The sequence below is a fragment of the Schistocerca gregaria genome, chromosome 5 (assembly GCF_023897955.1).
Source record: "Schistocerca gregaria isolate iqSchGreg1 chromosome 5, iqSchGreg1.2, whole genome shotgun sequence".
Taxonomy (NCBI): domain Eukaryota; kingdom Metazoa; phylum Arthropoda; class Insecta; order Orthoptera; family Acrididae; genus Schistocerca; species Schistocerca gregaria.
In genome coordinates, this window is record NC_064924.1 from 2,992,710 (window position 1) to 3,016,138 (window position 23,429).

Consider the following 23,429-nt stretch of genomic DNA (forward strand, 5'->3'; position numbering starts at 1 on the left):
ATCGATGAAAGGTGGAACTTCGGAAAGCACATTGAAACCGTGACACAAAGAGCTCTGCAAATCCTCAATAACCTCATCACGATAGGTCATAAAAGATTTCATCTCCCCCCTCACCTTATCAAATTGTATCACAATAGCACATTAACATCAATAATGGGTTACGGCGCGGGAGTCTGGGCACACAGGCTCACGAGGGTTGTGCCCGCCATGTCGGTGAGAAGGGTTCAAAGGAACATGATATTAAGATCTGTGGGGGCATACAGAACATCTCCGGGGGGGGGGGGGGGGCCCTAATAGTAATAATGGGGCTTTGTCCTCTGGACATCAAAATCAGGGAACAGGGTGCTTGGTATTGGGCAAAGAAAGCGGACATAGAGAAAGTAGAAGAAATCTTGGGAGTTAGGGTTAGGGATAAGGGCGAGATACGGAAGAGGGGTGAAGAGCTATGGCAAGAAGTTTTGGAGGCAGAGGAATCCGGCAGAAGAAGTTTCAGCTTCCTGCCGAATGTGAGGGAAAGAATGAGCATGGGTTATTTTGATCCAACTAGGGGTTTGTTCCACTTTCTCACTGGACATGGGCCTTACCCGACGTATCTATGTCGGTTTGGGAAGAGGGCAACGCCTACGTGTGACTGTGGTGCATCGGAGGGAACTCCCGACCATGTGGTCTACGAGTGCCCCCTTTTCGATGATGTAGCAACTACACTTAGACAACAACTACCCAACCATAACACTTATATGTTATTAAGACAAGACGAGACCTTTCGACTGCTAAATCAGTTGGCAAATGAGGTATCACGAAAGGTCCTAACAAAATATCTGAGAGAGCTTTGAGACTTAAAGAAATCACATACTAAGTCAATACCCCAATCCCGTACCGCCGGTGCGTGCACTGGTCGACTGGTAAAGTTGGAATCCGCCACGTGCAGGATAGGGGGAGAGGGGCGACCATACCGGACTTGACAACGAACCGATTTTGACCTAGAATAGTTCATTAGGTTAGGAAATTGGAACAGGAATTAAGATAGAAACCTGCAGCGAATAAAAGTATTGGCCTGCCCTGTGCCAGGGCGCGTTCACCGGGGTTAGCTCGGTGAGCAAGGCACACAAGTAGGATTGTACATTTACTGGCATGTTTGTAACGTTGCAGGCAGCAGGGACTAGTGTAAGTAGTAATATTAGGAGTAGCAGATTTGTTAATTAGTAGGTCTGCCCATTCAACTAACAATACTGTCTGTAGATTAGAATTAGAAATGTATAAGCTGTACCTAATTAATGTATTATATCATGACCCACTAATTCATAAGGTGGTGGGTTTTATTGTATAAAAAACATTTTGTTAGAAATAAAGATTTTTTTTTAAAAAAATGCTTTATCTGTGCCATTCGCCTTAATCACATCTGAGAGTAATTCTTAAACAAACGTCTGTCGCTAATGGTTCGTCATCATAGATACTGTTTGCTATACGGCCACGACGCGCAACTGATTTCCAAAATTCATCTCTCTTCTGTGAGGATGGAACTTACAACCCCTTGTTTATCAGACCAGCGCTCTACCACTGAGCTAAAGAGGCGCGGCCTAGCGGTACTCATGGGTACTTCGTCCTTACGGTCATCTGCATCATCAGACTTCAGCTGACAACGCTTCATATTACCGGCTAATATTTGCAGCTATGGCGACCCATTACTGCTTGGCTACACATCTGACACGTAACCGATGTGCTCTCCAAACAATAACACTTGCATTTCAGAACATGTCTTTCACACATGTCTACAAAATCACCTTCACCTTCAAATACAGTTTCCTTGCGACTGACAGAGACGTAGGCAAAGTTTAAAGTTGCTATTTCCATTAAATCTCGTTAATCAGAAAAACGGTAATTTACACCTGCAGCGGAAAAAAATTCCGTTCCGCCCAGCGTGTAGCTCGAAACCACTACCCTGGGATTAGGAGTCTGACGCTCTACCGACTGAGCTAGCCGGCTACCTCGGAGAATACCTGTCGGGTAGCACATCACACAGTACTCGTTTGGGTTGGGTGGTCCCATACAGAATCTCTCCATGCTGCCTAATGTTTTCCTAACGTCACACTCGTCACATACTTCACTTTTATGTCATAATCATTTCTGAGAGGTAAAGAAATTGCATGACAACATGCAGAGCTAGTGGCGTCAAAATTAACACACATACTTGATGTGACTCAAAAGCCGAACGAGTTACTTTCCGACGTTGTTTTAGATGTGCAAGTGCCAGTGAAAACTCGTGGTGTCGGCACTTTGCCGACCATTTCGCTAGTTAACACCGGTCTTGTTGTATGTGTTTCAAGCTCAAGAGCATCTCCATGCAAAAAATGGTCAACAGCAACATTCAGACGGTTCGTACTGCTCAATTGCTACATAAAAACGGTATGTTCCTTTTTTAGAACTGGAAAAACACGAGCGTGACAGCATTCGAATCTGTAATCTTCAGATCCGGAGTCCGACGCATTATCCATTAGGCCACACGGTCACTGACAACCAATATTTACATGTATACGACTCATCTCGAAACGCTCACACCCCTGAGGATTTGTGGTTTCGTTCTACACGGCCGCTGCCCCTTGCTCTTTCCCACCCATTCGTTACATTCAACCTCTTCCGAGACCGACCAAATATAGACTAAAAAACAAGACCACACACTTTGTGCATTCGGAATCGAAGGCAGGGCGTCCCTCGCCGCATTTGCTACGATGGCCATTTGCTACTTCTGCAGAAGCGGCGGCGACGACGACGACGACGACCGCAAGAGGCTCTGAGATATGTGAGAAATACATCTATGAAATGTAATTCAGACTGCCTCGTCCCACCTTATGCTGTACCTTTTTTTTTTCCTTTATTGTCATTTTATACCTACAAAGGTAGGCTGGCAGCGGCCTAATATGCCGCTCTTCGGCCACAAGAAACATACAAGAGATAAAAACAGGAAGACATAATCTCAAAACACAGACATGGAGGACAAAAATCAGAAGACAACAGAGAATAAAAAGAATTGAAGTCGTTCACCGACGCAGCACTGTTTCAGTTTTAAAAAAACGGGCAGCACAGCACGGAACAGAGAACACCAGCACAGGTTAACGGTGGAGCAGAAAACGAAGAAACACTCGAGGCACAGACGGGACGAAAGACACGGACACTGCGGAGATGGGCTTCGGCGCTTGCAGGGGCACTGTCCACACCGAAAAGCTGGGGGATGCCAAGGGAAAAAACAGGGGGAGGGAAGGAGGGAGGCGGAGATAGGATGCCAGGGAGGAGGAGGGGAGAAAACGAAAAGAGGGGGGTGGAAGCCCAGGGAGAGGGGGAGGGGAGGTAAGGATGGAAGGAGGGAGAGAGGGAGGGAGAGTAGGGAGAGAGGGTGCCCACAGGAAAATGAGAGGAGAGGGGAAGGCAAGGCTCAAAGTGGGTAAGAGGGGTAGATGGAGGGGAGGAGGGCATCATCCGGGAGGGGGAGTCGGCGGAAGCCACCTTGGGAGAGGGTGTGGAGAGTGTGAAGATGGAGAGCAGGTGGGATACAGGAGTACAGGCGCGACAGTGGGTTGGGGTGGGAGAGGATGGAAGAGACAAGCGGGTGGGGAGGATCAAGCTTGTGGGAGGTGTAGAGGATCCGTATCCGTTGGAGGAAGAGGAGGAGGTGTGGGAAGGGGATGAGGTCATAGAGGAGCCGCGTGGGGGAAGGGAGGCGGATGCGATAGGCGAGGCGGAGTGCATGCCGTTCAAGGATTTGAAGGGATTTGTAAAAGGTAGGCGGGGCAGAGATCCAGGCGGGATGGGCATAACAAAGGATAGGGCGGATGAGAGATTTATAGGTGTGGAGGACGGTGGAGGGGTCCAGACCCCATGTGCGGCCAGAAAGGAGCTTCAGGAGGTGGAGTCGGGAGCGTGTCTTGGCTTGGATTGTCCGGAGATGGGGGGTCCAGGAGAGGCGACGGTCAAGGGTGACGCCAAGGTACTTGAGGGTGGGTGTGAGGTTAATAGGACGGCCATAAATGGTAAGATAGAAATCAAGGAGACGGAAGGAAGGGGTGGTTTTGCCTACGATGATTGCCTGGGTCTTGGAAGGATTGACCTTGAGCAACCACTGGTTACACCAAGAGGTGAACCGGTCAAGATGGGATTGGAGAAGGTGTTGGGAGCGTTGCAGGGTGGGGGCAAGGGCAAGGAAGGCGGTGTCATCGGCGTACTGGAGAAGGTGAAGGGGGGGTGCAGGTGGAGGCATGTCCGCCATATAAAGAAGGTAAAGAAGAGGGGAAAGGACGGAACCTTGGGGCACACCGGCAGAGGGGTAGAAGGTGTAGGAATCAGTGTTGTGGATAGTGACATAGGAAGGGCGGTGGGAAATGAAGGAGCCGATCAGACGGACGTAGTTAATAGGAAGAGCAAAGGTTTGGAGCTTGAAGAGGAGACCAGAATGCCACACACGGTCATAGGCGCGTTCAAGGTCAAGGGAGAGGAATATGGCGGAGCGACGGGAGTTGAGTTGTTCGGAGAGGAGGTGAGTGAGGTGAAGGAGAAGGTCATCGGCAGAGAAGGATGGTCGAAAGCCACATTGGGTGGAGGGAAGGAAGCGGTGCCGGTGGAGATGCTGGTGGATGCGGCGGGTTAGAATGGATTCCAGGACCTTGCTGAAGACCGAGGTAAGGCTTATAGGACGGTAGGAGGAGACAGCGGAAGGTGGTTTATCGGGTTTGAGGAACATCAGGATCCGGGAGGTTTTCCACAGGTCGGGGTAGAAGCCGGTGGACAAGACCACATTGTACAGCCTGGCCAGGGTGGAGAGGAAGGGGGCGGGAGCTTCACGGAGGTGACGGTAAGTAACACGGTCGTGACCAGGAGCAGTCTTGCGTTTGGTGCGGAGTATATCGATGATGTCTTGAGTAGTTATAGGGTTATTGAGTTCAGTGTGTGTAATGTTGTCGAAGTACTGGAAGCCAGGAGCTAGTGGAGGGATAGAGGTGTCAGTTCGATCGCGGACATCGGGGAAGAGGGAATAATCGAACTGGGGATCGTCAGGGATGGTAAAGACATCGGTGAGGTAGGAGGCAAAATGGTTGGCCTTACTAAGGTTGTCAGGAAAGGGATTGTCATTATGAAGGAGAGGATAGTAAGGGGGGGGGGGTTTGATCCAGTAAGGCGGCGGAAGGCTGACCAGTATTTGGACGAGTTAATAGGTAGGGTAGCATTAAGACGGGTGCATGTCTGTCGCCAGTCCCGGCGTTTCTTGGCCGCGAGCAAGTTCCGAATGTGTCTCTGGAGTTGCCGGTGGCGTTGTAGTGTGTCCCGGTCACGCGTGTGGAGGAAGGCACGGTAGAGACGACGGGATTCTCGAAGGAGGAGGACGGCCTGTGGGGGTAAAGTGGGACGGTGCGGGTGGATGGCGACGGTAGGGATGTGGGCCTCCACGGCCTCAGACAAGGTCTGCTGGAGAAAGGATGCGGCATGGGTTATGTCATGTGGGCGGTGGTAGGTGAGGGGGTGGCTATCGACTCGGGTAGTAAGGGTATCCCGGTATGCATTCCAGTCGGCACGGGAGTAATCATGGACATACTTGGGGGGAGGGTCAAGGCGAGGATCGGGACGGGGGCGACGACCGTCTGATATGGTAAGAAGGACAGGGAGATGGTCACTGCCAATAGGGTCGAGGACGTCCACCGCTATGCGGCCAAGTAGGTTGGGGGAGGCTAGGACGACATCGGGTGTGGTATTGGATTCAGGGCGGGTGTGTTGGGGAAGAGGAAGGACATCTCCTTGGATGGTGGCGAGGAACCGATGCCAGCGCCGTAACTGGGTGGCGGAGCGACTATGGATATTGAGATCTGCGGCAATCACGTAGGAGGAGAAGGTACGGTCGATGTGGGAAAGGAAGTCAAAGGGAATAGGGGCAGAGGGGCGGACATAGATGGTGGCGCAGGTAACGGTGAGGCCGGGGAAGAATAGACTAAGGATCAGGTGTTCCGTGGGGTTGGGAAGGAGGGGTTGGAGCCGAACAGGGATCTGGCGATGGTGGCCAATGGCAACTCCGCCACGCGCTATCGGGAGGGTGTTGTCAGAGCGGTGAAGGAGGTAGGGCGAGGTATGGACAGTATGGTGGGGCTGGAGAAATGTTTCGTTTAGGAGGAAGGCATCCACGCGGTGGGTGGTGAGGGTATGCATAAGGAGATTCTTGTTGACAGGAAGGGAACGGATGTTGTTAAACAGGATACGTTGCTGTCGCGCCATAGTGGGAATTTAGACGAGGGTGTCGAGACGGGAGAAGGTAAAATGGGCCTGGTTATGGGAGTAGGTGGCCTAAGTGTTGACCTGGAAGACGGAACGGGCGGCAAGGGATATCTGCTGGAGGGTGTGGGGGCGCTGAAAGGGGTGGATGTTATGAAGGACAACGGTTACAAAGCAGATGATGTCCTCAGCTGTGGGGGGGGGGGGGGGTCGGAGGGAATTGCCGGGAGGGGTGGGGTCATCCAAGGGGCGGACAGGGACAGTGAGTTCAGGAGCGGAGGGAGGGGGTCGGGCCTTGCACTTTTGGGAGTAGGTTGGGTGTTGGAGGTTACAGGTGTTACAGGAGGGGGGGGACTGAAGGTTGGGGCACTGCCGGAGGAAGTGTGCTTCTTTGCAGTGCGGGCAGACGGGGGCCTCGCGGCACTCAGATGTAGGATGTGCATTATAGCGCAAGCACCTCTGGCAGCGAATGGACTGTGGAGGGGAGCGGGAGTGGTCGACCTTATAACGGCGGTTGAAAAGGAGGGCACCCTCCTTGAGGAGGAGGTCTATGGAGGGAGCATGCTCGGAGAACACCCGCATGAGGCGGATGGGGCCGGCTGGATTGTGAATCCGGCGGACAGCTCGAACCTCTAGATAGGGATGGGCCTTCAGCTCCGCCAACACCTCCTCCTCCGTGATCATCAGGCTAAGCCGAGTGATCACGGCAGTGAGGGTCGGTGGGCGACGGGGCGGCTGGGTTTGTCGGGATGAGGAGGGGGAGGGAGCAGGGGCAAGGGAGGCATAGGGACCAAACCGGGTGAGGGGAATGCGGGAGAGGATGTCGGAGTGGAGGGTGGGGCTGGGGGATGTGATCAGGACGGAGTCCCGACGGGGGGTGAGAAGGGAGATCGGGGCTCCGGGGAAGTGCTGGCGGAGGAGAAGGGTAAGATTGCGGGCCTCCAGGAGAGAGGGATCAGGGTGAGAAAGGAGGTACCTGTAGGAGGGGGAGGTAGAGGAGGGAGTAGATATGGCAGGTGGGGTGGTATCCATGGCATCCTGGGGGGTTGGAGGGGGGAGAGTCTGCGACTTCTTGGGAGCAGAAGAGGCTGGGGTGCCGCTGGGACGTTTCACAGCGGGAGAGGGATGGGAAGAGGTGTGGGGGATGGGGACGACCGGGAGATGGCGGGAGATGGCAGGTCCCACCGGCGGTGCAGGCACTGGTGGTGGTGCTGGTGCTGGCGCTGGAGCTGGAGCTGGCGCCACAGAAGATGCACTGGCAGTGGTTGGCACTGGCGATGGCGAGGGCGATGGTGATGGTGATGGTGATGACGATGATGATGGTGTGGCGTGGGTGGTGGCCCGACGGGCAACAACACTGGCGGGGGTGGCATGAGTTACATGTGGGAGGGGAGGGAATGGGTCACGTGAGGCATGGGGGGTAGGAACAGGGGAGGGAGCAACAAAAGGAGCGGGGGTGGGAAGGGTGAGGAGGGGGGGAATATATGGGGGAGGCGGTGATTGAGCACACCACGTGATGGTGGTGGCAGCAAGTGAGGGGGACGTGTACACGATTGCAGTGGTAGTGGCGGTAGTTGTGGGGGTTGTCATGGTGAGAGGATAAGTGGGAGAGGGGAAAAGAGGAAAAATAACAGGGGACAGTCAAAGGACAAGGACAAGAGACTGACGAAGAGGAAGGGTAAGACGTAAGCAGAGACGACAGAACGAAAGACGGGCAGGGAGCGGCGGCGGCGGCGGCGGCGGCGGTCGGCAACAGCAGCAGCGGCAGGAACCGGATACGGTGGCGGCAACCGGCGGCGGCGGCGGCGGCGGCGGCGGCGGCGGCGGCGGCGGAGGCGGCGGCGGTGGCGGCGGCAGCGGCGGCGGCGGGAACCGGCGGCGGCGGCGGAAACCGGCGGCGGCGGCGGGAACCGGCGGCGGCGTCGGCGGCGAGCAGCGGCAGCGGCGGCAGGAACCAGATGCGGCGCCGGCGGCGGCGCCGGCGGCGGCGGCGTCGGCGGCGGTCAGCAACAGCAGCAGCGGCAGGAACCGGATACGATGGCGGCAACCGGCGTCGACGGGAGACCGGCGGCGGCGGCGGCGGCGGCGGCGGTGGGAACCGGCGGCGCCGGCAGCGGCGGCTGGGACCAACGGCGCAAAGGCTCGGGACAACGGCAGCTGCAGCGATCACTGAAACTCCTAGCACTTCGATATTAACGACAATAATATCGAAGGGCGCAACCCTCTCGAGTTACGCCGAAGATGATGCTGTACCGCTTTGGCAAATGCTTTATCAGCGCCATTCGCCTTAATCACATCTGAGAGTAATTCTTAAAAAAACGCCTGTCGCTAATTGTTCGTCATCACAGATACTGTTTGCTATACGGCCACGACGCGCAACTAATTTCCAAAATTCATCTTTCTCCTGTGAGGATGGAACTTACGACCACTGGTTTATTAGACCAGCGCTCTACCACTGAGCTAAAGAGGCGCGGCCTAGCGGTACTCTTGGGTACTTCGTCCTTACTGTCATCTGCATCATCAGACTTCAGCTGACAACACTTCATATTACCGGGTAATATTTGCAGCTATAGCGACCCATTACTGCTTGGGTACACATCTGACACGTAACCGATGTGCTCTCCAAACTACAACACTTGCATTTCAGAACATGTCTTTCACACATGTCTACAAAATCACCTTCACCTTCAAATACAGTTTCCTTGCGACTGACAGAGACGTAGGCAAAGTTTAAAGTTGCTATTTCCATTAAATCTCGTTAATCAGAAAAACGGTAATTTACATCTGCAGCGGAACAAAATTCCGTTCCGCCCAGCGTGTGGCTCGAAACCACGACCCTGGGATTAGGAGTCTGACGCTATACCGACTTTTTTTTTTTTTTTTAATACAGGAACAGGGTAAATGAACAAAAGATCTTTATTGGTACAAACTTAAATACAAGAAAAATGCCATCCTTCCGGCGAAAATAACACAAGACATGATATTCGTATAAGGTGAGCAAGTTTTTTTTTAGTGTCAACAAGGTGTAGGAAAAAAAAACTAATAATACTGATGGATGCTAAGAGGTGTTAAGCAATTTACAGTGGAGTGAGGGAAAAGCCAGTGGTTATCTGGTGTAGTGCATAAAGGAAAGGAGGCGTGTGTCCATGCGCCTACTCCACTATGGGTTACAATGTAGAAAGCAGCGCGAGGGGTCTCAGATGTCAGCAGGGGGGGCGGGAGTGCTGTCGGCGTGTGGTACCATCCAACTGAGCGGGGGTGACGTAAAGATCGCGTGTAGGTAATTTGCGAAGAAGGCGCGGTAGCGCGGTCGCTGTTCGACTTCGCTGTGGGCGGTTTGTAAGTACTGCCAGAAATCAAGGCGTGATTTGTCGCCAGCATTATACATGTAGGTGATGGTCCATCCCTTGACCCATACAATCGCGTGATTTTTGGTGGCGGGGAAATAAGTATTCTCAGGATGGATAAAAGTCCATGGGTCAATCGAGTCCGGCGGAACACGGAGGTAACAGGCAACGAATTGTCGGGCAAGTTTCCAGCCGTCCCTGGTGGCATCACAAGTCAGTTGATGGACATCGTCATCCATGAGGTGGCACATGGAGCAGAGTGGAGAGTCCTTTAGTCCTATGGCGTGAAGACGATGATTTGTGGCGAATTTTTCATTTGCGACCTGGTACCATGTTGTCCGGACGTTGGAGGGAAGAAAAGGCTGGTGGATGTGACGCCAAACCGTGGGCCACCGAGTGGACGGATGTCGCAGTTCGATATTGTTGCTGGATATGGAACGAACGAGTGGGGTGTAAAAATCTTTAGGTCGAGGAGAACGCGTGGTCGGTAAGTGTGTGTGAGCATAACTGAAGTCGACGATGAAATCAGAAATGTGCGTCAGATGGTGCTTGATGTGTCGGACTGGTACTGGTGGTGTTATGGTCGCGGGCACAAGAATTTCCAGCAAGTTGCGCGTAAGGGAGGTGCCCCCGTGCCACTGCTTGTGCATGGTGGACATGTACAAGGACGCCGCGCGGAGTCGCACATTGACAAGACCGAGGCCACCCGCTCGCGGGGGAAGGGTGAGCGTGTCGTAGCGGACCTTAAAGAGCGTACCAGCCGTAAGGAAGTATCCAAAGGCAGCCTGGAGGCTATGTCCAATAGTTGATGGTAGCGGGAGGACCTGTGCAATGTGGACCATTCTGGACGCCACATGTTGATTGAGGTATTGGACACGTTGTAAAGAATCGAGTCGTCGGAGAAGATTTTGTCGCACCGTCGTGCGGATGGTTTGAAGAGCACGCCGAAAATTGATGGCAGCGGAGCGGCGCACGGTGGAGGTGAAAATGATACCAAGGTATCGTAGTTTCTGTACACACGGGAGAGGTGCTAAGTCGTCGTGTGAGAGGCCGCGTCCAATGGGCATCGCCCTGGATTCAGTCACATTTATGTTACTGCCCGCTGCAGTGCCGTACGTTGATATCAAATCAAGTACCGTGTGTGTTTCACTCCGTGAGCGGATCAAGAGGAGGAGGTCGTCCCCATACGCACGACATCGAAAACTGTGCTGTCGCAAAGTGAGACCGGAAAGGTGGCTCGTCAGACTCCCGATGAGTGGCTCCAGGCTGATGGCATAGAGTAGGGTCGAACGTGGGCAGCCTTGCCGTACGGAACGTCGGATCGCCACTGGTCCCGCCACACGGCCATTAACCTGAATCAGCGATTCGGCGGTGCCGTACAGGCGCCGGATTACGTCGATAAAGGCTGGTGGAAAACCCATGCGGTTCATCACGGAGAACAGAAAAGGATGCCGCACTTTGTCGAATGCGCTGCCAAAATCAATGGCAACCACTGCGGCGCGGAGTCTGCACGCCGCTGCCAGTGCAATTAAATCGCGACATTCTCCTGTGGCCGTTTGTACATTAACTGACCCGCCTGGAGTTGTCTGTTCCGGGGATAGAACGCTAGGCAGGACCTTGCGGCATCGCGTTGCCAGGAGGCGTGTAAAAATTTTACAGTCTGCGTTAAGCAGAGTCAGGGGACGGTAATGTGCTGTCGTCACACCTGGTGTCGGTTTGTGGGTGGGTATAATAATTCCCGTGACGAAGGACGGCGGTACGCCGTTCCCCATCGTCAGCAGTTCATGAAACATCGTTGTCCACCGTGACGCCATTAGTGTGAAGAAAGCGCGATAAAATTCTATCGGCATTCCGTCGACGCCAGGTGACTTATTCAGAGCACCTTTTTTGATTGCATCGTGGATTTCGTCACGCGTAATGGGCTCCATCAGCTCATCCGCTTCGTCGCTGGTGAGGGTGCGAGTTACGTGTGGTAACACAGACTCCTCAGCGTGGTTGTTGGTAGTATCCTCCTGGTACATTGTGCGGTAGTGGTCAACAAAGGCACTGACGATTTCGGCCTGGCAAGTGACGTGCTGGCCGCGACAGGTTGTGATCTCGGTGATGAGTTGTTGTCGCCGATGTTTCCTATCGGAGGCGATATGATGCATGGTCGGATGTTCCTGTTCCGCCGAATCTTGATATCGGGTTCGCACCATAGCCCCCTGCAGTCGACGGCGTGTCAAAGTTACAATTTGGGCCTTAATCCTGTTGCGTTCCCTCTGGGTGTCGGGTGTGGGCGGTTGGGCGTCCAGGTCGCGGAGAACGGCGTAGAAATAGTCGGTAGTGTGCCGGCGCCACATAGCAACTTCCTTTCCATACTGAATCAAAGTATGTCGAATGGCAGGTTTGGCATATTCCAGCCACCAGGTCAAGGTCGTGCAGTATTTAGGTAAGCGACGTTCACAGGTGGCCCATGTCTCGGTGACACGTTGAAGACATTCGGGATCATGAAGATGGGAGGTGTTTAGCTTCCACGGTGCACGACTACACCAGACCACTTGCTTGGGGAAGAGAATGTTGCAGATGTAGGCACAGTGGTCCGAAAAGGCCAGGGGCCAAAGTTCTGCACCTTCGACTGCAGGTGTGAGTTCCCGAGAGACGTAAATTCTGTCCAAGCGGCTCGCGGAGTGACTCGTCTGGTAAGTATGTCCAGGGGCGTCGACGTGCTGAACTTCCCAAGTGTCGCGGAGCAACAGATCTCGGACGACAAGACGCAGTTCTTGACAGGTGTTGTAGTGGGGCACTTGATCTTTAGGGTGCAAGACACAATTAAACTCACCCCCAAACAAGTAATGGTCGCAGCGTCCAAGAAACAGAGGAGCGATTTCTTCTGAATAGAAGAGTGCCCTGTCGCGTCTGCGGGTGGAGCCCGACGGAGCGTAAATGTTGACGATACGCGTCCCCATGACGGTGATGGCCATGCCTCTGGCAGATGGAAGGTATGTGATATCGGCCACTGGAATGCCTTCTCTGTCGTAGATAACTACGCCGCGTCCCAGATGGTCACCAGAAGAAGGATAAGTGTTATATCCCGCGACGTCTGGAAGTGTGGCCAAGTGTACTTCCTGTAGTAGTGCTATATCGACGTCTGACGCCCATATCATCTCTCGCAGCAGTTGAAGTTTCACGGGTGAGCTGATGGTGTTAGTGTTGATCGTCGCTATTCGGTAGGTTTGGAGCCGTCCCCCGCCGTGAAGGGGAACTCTACCGGCGGAGGATGAAGAGGGGCGAGGCAACGGCGAGTCGTGCCGTGCGCCACCTGACGGCGTTATCAGCGGCGTAACGATGCTTCCGTCTGGGGTAACTCTGTCCCCAGCGTGTGGTCCGGGTCCTCATCGACGTCCTCACTCCATACCATTGAGGGCGCTGTCGTTGTGATGGTCGTACGTTCCACTTCGGTCGTAGAGGCGGAGGACGTCTCGGCGGCAGTAGCATCGGTGGAGTTCATTGGTTCAGGAGCACCTGAGCGAGCCAGTAGAGTTGGCATCGAAACATCCACAGTCGGCGTCATGTTGTCGTCATTCGTATCGTCGTGTAGGTTCTCTGAGGCCTCGTCGTGTCGGACGGCCTCTGGAGCATCAGGGGGAGGTGATCTGTCTCGTTCCGAGACCGTACGACGCCTCCTCTTGCGCCTCTTAGGTGAACGTTGTTTGCGGGTTCGTCCCTCTGTGTCGGAAGACGGAAGGGAGTCGCGTCGCTCTGAGAGGAAGGCCGTCGCGGGAACGTCAAATGAAGGGGTGTCCATATGTTCAGGCTGGTGGGTGTCGGAAGTCGTCGCTGTTGGTAGTGGCGCCGTAGCAGCGTCTGGCTTTGAGCGCGACGTGTCGGCCCCGGCGGTATCCATAGCAGCTGGAAGGGTCACCGGTACATGGTCCGATGAGCGGCGGTCGGTGGGAGGAGAAGAGAGTGCCGATGCGTAGGTGATCGGTAAAATCGTCGTCGGAGCCGGAGGTGCCACGGTAGCGCCTGGCAATTGGGTGATCCGTCGCTGAAGACACTCAGATCTGAGGTGGCCTTCTTTTCCGCACCCGGAACAGATCTTGGGCTGGCCGTCGTATATGACAACCGCTCGGCACCCGCTAATTTGCAGGTAAGATGGCACGTGGCGATGGAGGTCGATGGTGATCTGCCGTACACCGTTAAGAACGGGGTACGTTTGGAATTGCGCCCAGCGTTCGGCAGTGTGGCCATGTACAGTACCATAGGGGCGGAAAGCCGCGATAACGTGTTCCGCCGGTAGCTCGAACAGGAGTTCGAAAACTCGTATGGTGCGCATTCCTAAGCCGGCATGGTCGACAGTGACCGCTCCGACATTGCCGTCGGCGTGGCAAAAGCGTAATCCATGGTTGGTGTCACGAAGTATTCTTTCACACACCGCGTCGTTGACAACTTTCACGTACACAGTACTGCTTAATATGGACAAATGGATGCCCAAGATGTCGGAAGCTGGGATCTTAGCAACGTCGCGTAGGAAGCGTTCCACTTCCAAGGCCTTTGGTCTTGCGTAATCGTTATGAAGTTGAATCGTAAAGTTGATTTTCGAAAACGATTGGCCATGGCTCTAGTGCACGTAAGCGACACGTAAGTGACGGCCGCTGAAATGTAAACAACAGCGAGCGCGCGCGCTCCGCAGGCGGAAACAACAACACGTCCGCACTGCACGGCGGCGAAAGCCGGACTGACTGAGCTAGCCGGCTACCTCGGTGAATACCTGCCGGGTAGCACGTCACACAGTACTCGTTTGGGTTGGGTGGTCCCATACAGAATCTCTCCATGCTGCCTAATGTTTTCCTAACGTCACACTCGTCACGTACTTCACTTTTATGTCATTATCATTTCTGAGAGGTAAAGAAATTGCATGACAACATGCAGAGCTAGTGACGTCATAATTAACACACATACTTGATGTGACTCAACAGCCGAACGAGTTACTTTCCGACGTTGCTTTAGCTGTGCAAGTGCCAGTCAAAACTCGCGGTGTCGGCACTCTGCCGACCATTTCTCTAGTTAACACCGGTCTTGTTGTGTGTGTTTCAAGCTCAAGAGCATCTCCAAGCAAAAAATGGTCAACAGCAACATTCAGACGGTTTCGTACTGCTCAATTGCTACATTAAAACGGTATGTTTCTTTTTCAGAACTGGAAAAACACGAGCGTGACAGCATTCGAACATATAATCTTCAGATCCGAAGTCCGACGCCTTATCCATTAGGCCACACGGTCACTGACGACCAACATTTACATGTATACGACTCATCTCGAAACGCTCACACCCCTGAGGATTTGTGTTTTCGTTCTATACAGCCGCTGCCCCTTGCTCTTTCCCACCCATTCGTTACATTCAACCTCTTACGTGACCGACCAAATATACAATGAGAAACAAGACCACACACTTTGTGCATTCGGAATCGAGGGCAGGGCGTCCCTCGCCGCATTTGCTACGATGGCCATTTGCTACTTCTGCAGAAGCGGCGGCGGCGACGACAACCGCGAGAGGCTCTGAGATATGTGAGAAATACATCTATAAAATGTAATTCAGACTGCCTCGTCCCACCTTATGCTGTACCGCTTTGGCAAATGCTTTATCTGCGCCATTCGGCTTAATCACCTCTGAGAGTAATTTTTAATAAAACGCCTGTCGCTAATTGTTCGTCATCACAGATACTGTTTGCTAGACGGCCACGACGCGAAACTGATTTCCATAATTCGTCTTCCTCTTCTGAGGATGGAACTTACCACCCCTGGTTTACTACACCAGTGCTCTACCACTGAGCTAAAGAGGCGCGGCCTAGCGGTACTCATGGGTACTTCGTCCTTACGGTCGTCTGCATCATCAGACTTCAGCTGACAACACTTCATATTAGCTTCTAAAATTTGCAGCTATGGCGACCCATTACTGCTTCGCTACACATCTGACACGTAACCGATGTGCTCTGCAAACAACAACACTTGCATTTCAGAACATGTCTTTCACACATGTCTACAAAATCACCATCACCTTCAAATACAGCTTCCTTGCGACTGACAGAGACGTATTCAAAGTTTAAAGTTGCTATTTACATTACATCACGTTAATCAGAAAAACGGTAATTTACATCTGCAGCGGAACAAAATCCCGATCCACAAAGCGTGGGGCTCGAACACAAAACCCTGGGATTAAGAATCTCACGCTCTACCGACTGAGCTAGCCGGCTGCCTCGGTTAATACCTGCCGGGTAGCACGTCACACAGTACTCGTTTGGGTTGGGTGGCCCCATACAGAATCTCTCCATGCTGCCTAATGTTTTCCTAACTTCACACTCGTCACGTACTTCACTTTTATTTCATAATCATTTTTGAGAGGTAAAGGAATTGCATGACAACATGCATAGCTAGTGGCGTCAAAATTAACACACATACTTGATGTGACTCAAAAGCCGAACGACTTACTTTCCGACGTTGTTTTAGATGTGCAAGTGCCAGTCAAACCTCGAGGTGACGGTACCCTGCCGACCATTTCGCTAGTTAACACCGGTCTTGTTGTGTGTGTTTCAAGCTCAAGAGCATCTCCAAGCAAAAAATGGTCAACAGCAACATTCAGACGGTTTCGTATTGCTCAATTGCTACATTAAAACGGTATGTTTCTTTTTCAGAACTGGAAAAACTCGAGCGTGACAGGATTCGAACCTGTAATCTTCAGATACGAAGTCCGACGCCTGATCCATTAGGCCACACAGTCACTGGCGACCAGCTACAACTTGTATACGACTCATCTCGAAACGCTCACACCCCTGAGGAATTGTGTTTTCGTTCTGCACAGCCGCTGCCCCCTTGCTCTTTCCCACCTATCCGTTACATTCAACTTCTTACGAGACCGACCAAATATAGACTGGGAAACAAGACCACACACTTTGTGCATTCGGAATCGAAGGCAGGGCGTACCTCGCCGCATTTGCTACGATGGCCATTTGCTACTTCTGTAGAAGCGGCGACGACGACGACGACGACGACGACGACGACGACGAACGCGAGAGGCTCTGAGATATGTGAGAAATACATCTATAAAATGTAATTCAGACTGCCTCGTCCCACCTTATGCTGTACCGCATTGGCAAATGCTTTATCTGCACCATTCGCTTTCATCGCATCTGAGAGTAATTCTTAATAAAACGCCTGTCGCTAATTGTTCGTCATCACAGATACTGTTTGCTATACGGCCACGACGCGAAACTGATTTCCATAATTCGTCTTCCTCTTCTGAGGATGGAACTTACCACCCATGGTTTACTACACCAGTGCTCTACCACTGAGCTAAAGAGGCGCGGCCTAGTGGTACTCTTGCACACTTCGGCCTTACGGTCGCCTGCATCATCAGACTTCAGCTGACAACACTTCATATTAGCTTCTAATATTTGCAGCTATGGCGACCCATTACTGCTTGGCTGCACATCTGACACGTAACCGATGTGCTCTGCAAACAACAAAACTTGCATTTCAGAACATGTGTTTCACACATGTCTACCAAATCACCTTCACCTTCAAATACAGTTTCCTTGCGACTGATAGAGACGTAGGCAAAGTTTAAAGTTGCTATTTACATTACATCACGTTAAACAGAAAAACGGTAATTTACATCTGCAGCGGAACAAAATTCCTTTCCGCCCAGCATGGGGCTCGAACCCACAACACTTGGATTCAGAGTCTCACACTCTACCGGCTGAGCTAGCCGGCTGCCTCGTTTAATACCTGCCAGGTAGCACGTCACACAGTACACGTTTGGGTTGGGTGGTCCCATACAGAATCTCTCCTTGCTGCCTAATGTTTTCCTAACGTCACACTCGTCACGTACTTCACTTTTATTTCATAATCATTTCTGAGAGGTAAAGGAATTGCATGACAACATGCAGAGCTAGTGGCGTCAAAATTAAAACACATACTTGATGTGACTCAAAAGCCGAACGAGTTACTTTCCGACGTTGTTTTAGATGTGCAAGTGCCAGTCAAAATTCGCGGTGACGGCACCATGCCGACCATTTCGCTTGTTAACACCGGTCAGTTGTGTGCGTCTCAAGCTCAAGAACATCTCCAAGCAAAAAAATGGTCAACAGCAACATTCAGACGGTTTTGTACTGCTCAATTGCTACATTAAAACGGTATGTTTCTTTTTCAGAATTGGAATAACACGAGCGTGACAGGATTCGAACCTGTAATATTCAGATTCGAAGTCCGAGGCCTGATCAATTAGGCCACACGGTCACTGGCGACCAACAATAGCTTGTATACGACTCATCTCGAAACGCTCACACCCCTGAGGAATTGTGTTTTCGTTCTGCACAGCCGCTGCACTTTGCTCTTTCCCACCCATTCGTTACATTCAACCTCTTACGAGACCGACCAAATATAGACTGGGAAACAAGACCACACACTTTGTGCATTCGGAATCGAAGGCAGGGCGTCCCTCGCCGCATTTGCTACGATGGCCATTAGCTACTTCTGCAGAAGCGGCGGCGACGACGACGACGACGACGACGACGACGACGACGACGACGACGACGACGACCGCGAGAGGCTCTGAGATATGTGAGAAATACATTTATAAAATGTAATTCAGACTTCCTCGTCCCACCTTATGCTGTACCGCTTTGGCAAATGCTTTATGTGCGCCATTCGCCTTAATCACACCTGAGAGTAATTCTTAATAAAATGCCTGTTCTAATTGTTCGTCATCACAGATACTGTTTGCTATACGGACACGACGCGAAACTGATTTCCAAAATTCGTCTTCCTCCTGTGAGGATGGTACTGGCGACCCCTGGTTTACTACACCAGTGCTCTACCACCGAGCTAAAGAGGCGCAGCCAAGCGGCACTCTTGCGTACTTCGGCATTACGGTCGACTGCTTCATCAGACTTCAGCTGACAACACTTCATTTTAGCTTCTAATATTTGCAGCTATGGCGACCCATAACTGCTTCGCTACACATCTGACACGTAACCGATGTGCTCTCCAAACAACAACACTTGCATTTCAGAACATGTCTTTCACACATGTCTACAAAATCACCATCACCTTCAAATACAGCTTCCTTGCGACTGACAGAGACGTAGGCAAAGTTTAAAGTTGCTATTTACATTACATCACGTTAATCAGAAAAACGGTAATTTACATCTGCAGCGGAACAAAATCCCGATCCGCAAAGCGTGGGGCTCGAACACAAAACCCTGGGATTAAGAGTCTCACGTTCTACCGACTGAGCTAGCCGGCTGCCTCGGTTAATACCTGCCGGGTAGCACGTCACACAGTACTCGTTTGGGTTGGGTGGCCCCATACAGAATCTCTCCATGCTGCCTAATGTTTTCCTAACTTCACACTCGTCACGTACTTCACTTTTATTTCATAATCGTTTCTGAGAGGTAAAGGAATTGCATGACAACATGCATAGCTAGTGGCGTCAAAATAAACACACATAATTGATGTGACTCAAAAGCCGAACGACTTACTTTCCGACGTTGTTTTAGATGTGCAAGTGCCAGTCAAACCTCGAGGTGACGGTACCCTGCCGACCATTTTGCTAGTTAACACCGGTCTTGTTGTGTGTGTTTCAAGCTCAAGAGCATCTCCAAGCAAAAAATGGTCAACAGCAACATTCAGACGGTTTCGTATTGCTCAATTGCTACATTAAAGCGGTATGTTTCTTTTTCAGAACTGGAAAAACTCGAGCGTGACAGGATTCGAACCTGTAATCTTCAGATACGAAGTCCGACGCCTGATCCATTAGGCCACACAGTCACTGGCGACCAGCTACAACTTGTATACGACTCATCTCGAAACGCTCACACCCCTGAGGAATTGTGTTTTCGTTCTGCACAGCCGCTGCCCCCTTGCTCTTTCCCACCTATCCGTTACATTCAACTTCTTACCAGACCGACCAAATATAGACTGGGAAACAAGACCACACACTTTTTGCATTCGGAATCGAAGGCAGGGCGTCCCTCGCCGCATTTGCTACGATGGCCATTTGCTACTTCTGCAGAAGCGGCGGCGGCGGCGGCGGCGACGACGACGACGACGACGACGACGACGACGACGACGACCGCGAGAGGCTCTGAGACATGTGAGAAATACATCTATAAAATGTAATTCAGACTGCCTCGTCCCGCCTTATGCTGTACCGCTTTGGCAAATGCTTTATCTGCGCCATTCGCCTTAATCACATCTGAGAGTAATTCTTAATAAAACGCCTGTCGCTAACTGTTCGTCATCACAGATACTGTTTGCTATAAGGCCACGACGCGAAACTGATTTCCCAAATTTGTCTTCCTCCTGTGAGGATGGAACTGACGACCTCTGGTTTAGTAGACCAGTTCTCTACCACTTTTTTTTTTTTTTTTACGCCTTAACCACTTTTCTTCACATTTCTTTTTTTGCTTGCCTTAGACCGCAGTTTTTTTTTTCGTTTATGTTTATTATGTCCTTTTTAGGTTTTTCTTTATTCATATTTTTTTAACACTGTCTTTTCGTTTTTCCTTTGTAATGACCCAGGGCAGGTAGGTGGAGGCGCGTTGGGCAGGGGTCGTATCCCGAGGCCTGGCCATGACGTCTCCTCCTCCCTGCACCGAAGCACAGTGTCACCAATACGTTGTAATTGTCTTTGGTTCGGAGTCTTATGATACTTATATGTGAACACGGGACTTATGAAGCGTTGTCTATCCAAACAGTTATTTTGCTTTCCTGCCAAGATTGTACCTAAGAACTAGCGAGAATGTCTTCCCTGTCATGAAGTTAGCTCAGTATGCCCCTATACCGGTGCCATTAATGATTCAGGCGCAAGAGCGATCAATAGAAATTGAAACTTAACCAACTCCCTGCTTTTCGAAAACAATAGTAAGCATATTCGCAAAGTCCCTCTTAAGGTGTGGGAAAGACTTTTGCGTCCAATACTCATGAAGAATGTAACCAGTAAACGAAATAAAATCGGTAATACCATGATCATCAACCACTGCAAAAATGTAACGGCCAAGAAGCCACATAACGGTGTTGTTCTTGGTCCGGGGATAAAAAACCGTGTCCGGCCAGCAGAGAATATCAGTCTTAAATGCCGATTCGGAGCTCCTGGTGAGTAAAGCCAATTGTCGGCGCAGCCAGTGCCACATGCGATGACGGTCAGCGCAGGTAAATCGGCGTTGGAGTGTATCAACACAACCACACGTTTGACAAAGCGGAGAGACACATAAACCTATACGATGAAGGCGTTCGTTCGTAGGAATCAGCTAATTAACTACCTTATACCGTAGGGAGGCAAAAGTTGCTGAATGAACGGGTAAGCTAATATTCGTCCATATGTTACGCCAATTAAAACTGGGATAATGCAAAACAATCGGGTTGGAAGAAGAAGACCGGTGCGATTTGTCAAGCAGGGTTAGCGTAGTAATAACAGGACGACGTTGTTAGTGGAGATCTAGGTAACTAATCTCAATGTAGAAGTCCCGAACATGCCGTAGCTTCGCATTTAGAGGCCCAACGTTAATGGGCGGTGACAAGCTCGCAGGACGAACGACATGGAATAATCGCGAAGTAACAGTCGGGGACTCAGATAATAAAAGATGGAGGGTTCGCTTATCATAAAGGGCAGCTGCCTTGACACGGACATCGGTGAACGACAAGCCGCCCTCAAGACGCGGCTTCGTAAGAACATCACAACGTAATTTAAAAATATGCCCCCGCCAAATATATCTGTTAATAAGCTGGACCATTTTTGCACCCTGCAATCGGGGAAGCGGAAACAGCTGAGCAACGTAATATACTTTACATAAAACATAAGTGTCTAATACACGCTTTTTTTGCAGTAGCGGTATCGAACGCCATGAGTGTTCTAATAAAACACCTTGCAGCTTGGAAATGGCCACTTGCCAATTTTTTGCAGCCATCCGAATAGGACAACGTTCAAGATAGATACCTAAATGGGTATGGTGTTCAACAGCTGTAACCCACGGAACAACTACACGTTCAAAGCCCCGCAAATTCAGGAGCTTGCTTTTACGGGGATTGATACGAGAACCTGAGGGCGTAGAAAATTTATCGAGTTCCATTTTCAACTGCGGCACTTCTGCGGTGGAACGAAGCAAAACAACCAAATCATCAGCATAAGCTGTTGCCGTCTGGGTAACCCAAGAGATCGTAAGACCACGAAGTGTCGAGTTGAGACCTGTGAGGAGTGGTTGAAGGGAGAGAGCATAAAGGGTCATGGATAAAGGACTACCTTGCGGGAAGCCACGTTGAATATCAATGACCTTTGTTAGCTGCCCATTAATGTCAATCTTAGCAGAAAGGCCAGTCGTCATATTCTTAAGTACCAGCAGCGCCTGTTCATTAAAACCGAGCCGGTGCAGCAGAAGCTCTAAAAACGAATGGGACACACGATCAAAGGCCTTACTAAAATCAACAAATAAAAGCGCACAGGAAATATTGGTGACAGCGACAATCGACACGACATCACGATACCCCGCCAGAGACGTCAATATGGAGCGCCCTGGAAAGCAGCTTTGACAAGGAGGTATCACAGGTGTAAGCAAGAGGGATAGACGTGCATTAACAGCCCTAGCAGCCGTCTTATAGTCAAAATTTAAAAGGGTTAAAGGACGAAAGCCACTAGCTGTCTTCAAACCAGCAGATTTAGGTATCAGGACAACCGAACCTCTCTTGAAATCGGCTGGAATTGTGCCACCATTCAAGATTTCATTCACAATATCCGTAAAAACAGGCCGTATAATAGGCCAAAAGCGAACAAAAAACTCCTTAGGTACGCCATCAGGACCAGGAGATTTGTGAGATGCTGAACAAGCAATGAAAGCTGAAATTTCGTCTGCAGTAAAAGGAGCTAAAAATTTCGCATTATGGTCCTCTGTTAAAACTGATGGGATAGCAGTTAAAATATCGTCAACATCAATCGGATCAGAATCAGCCGCAGTATATAACGTCTCATAGTAGCAGGTAAGTTCATGGGTTATTTGATTCTGTAAGGTAAGCCGGCGACCATCAGCTGCCATAAGGCCGTCAATCAATACACGTCGACGGTTCTTGTGGTGACGAAACAGATGGTACATAGAAATCATTTCATGTGCTAACGTGGACGGTGGTTTAGATTTAATCTTCAATCCTTCCATCTGAAGCCGCTTAATACTAAGAAGCTTGGCCTTAATTTTCCGAATCTCTGAAAGGTGGGCACATGTCATTGTAGAATTATCATAAAGTTCGCGAAGCACCGAATAGTAATATTCAAAAGTCAGTTTCAGATCTCGCGCTCTATTATAACAGTAGGACATTAAAGTGCGTCGTAGTTTTGGCTTCACACAGTGGATCCACCAATGAAGCTTAGACGGATAGTATCGCAGAGAACGTAAACAAATGTCCCACGCCGTCTGTATTAGAGGTTCGATGTCAGGCTCATCGAGCAAGGAGACATTTAATTTCCACAGCGGCCTATAAAGTTTAAGAGGTTGACGCTCCAAATTAATTATAACAGCAAGGGCACAATGATCCGTAAAACTGGCTGGAATAACATCTACATCTAAAACAGAAACACTAAGGGGATCAGAAATATACAATCGGTCAAGTCGACTACTTGAGGTGGCAGTAAAAAATGTAAATTTATCTAAAGTGGGGTGTTTAACCTCCCACGCATCGCGTAGTCGTAATTGACGTACAAGAAAATGTAGCTCGAAACAATAATTAAAATGAGGGGATTGGTCTTTAGCTTGTAACACTCAATTAAAATCGCCCCCCAATATCAAGGTCGCAGGATTTTTTCGTAAAAGGTA

General features: G+C 50.7%; 1 non-coding gene across 1 annotated transcript; it reads right to left on the reverse strand.

The window, feature by feature from the left end:
• Window positions 1–8,644: 8,644 nt before the first annotated feature.
• Window positions 8,645–8,716, reverse strand: Trnai-aau (transfer RNA isoleucine (anticodon AAU)). Its single transcript has one exon. It is a non-coding gene; the product is annotated as a tRNA-Ile (tRNA).
• Window positions 8,717–23,429: the final 14,713 nt, after the last annotated feature.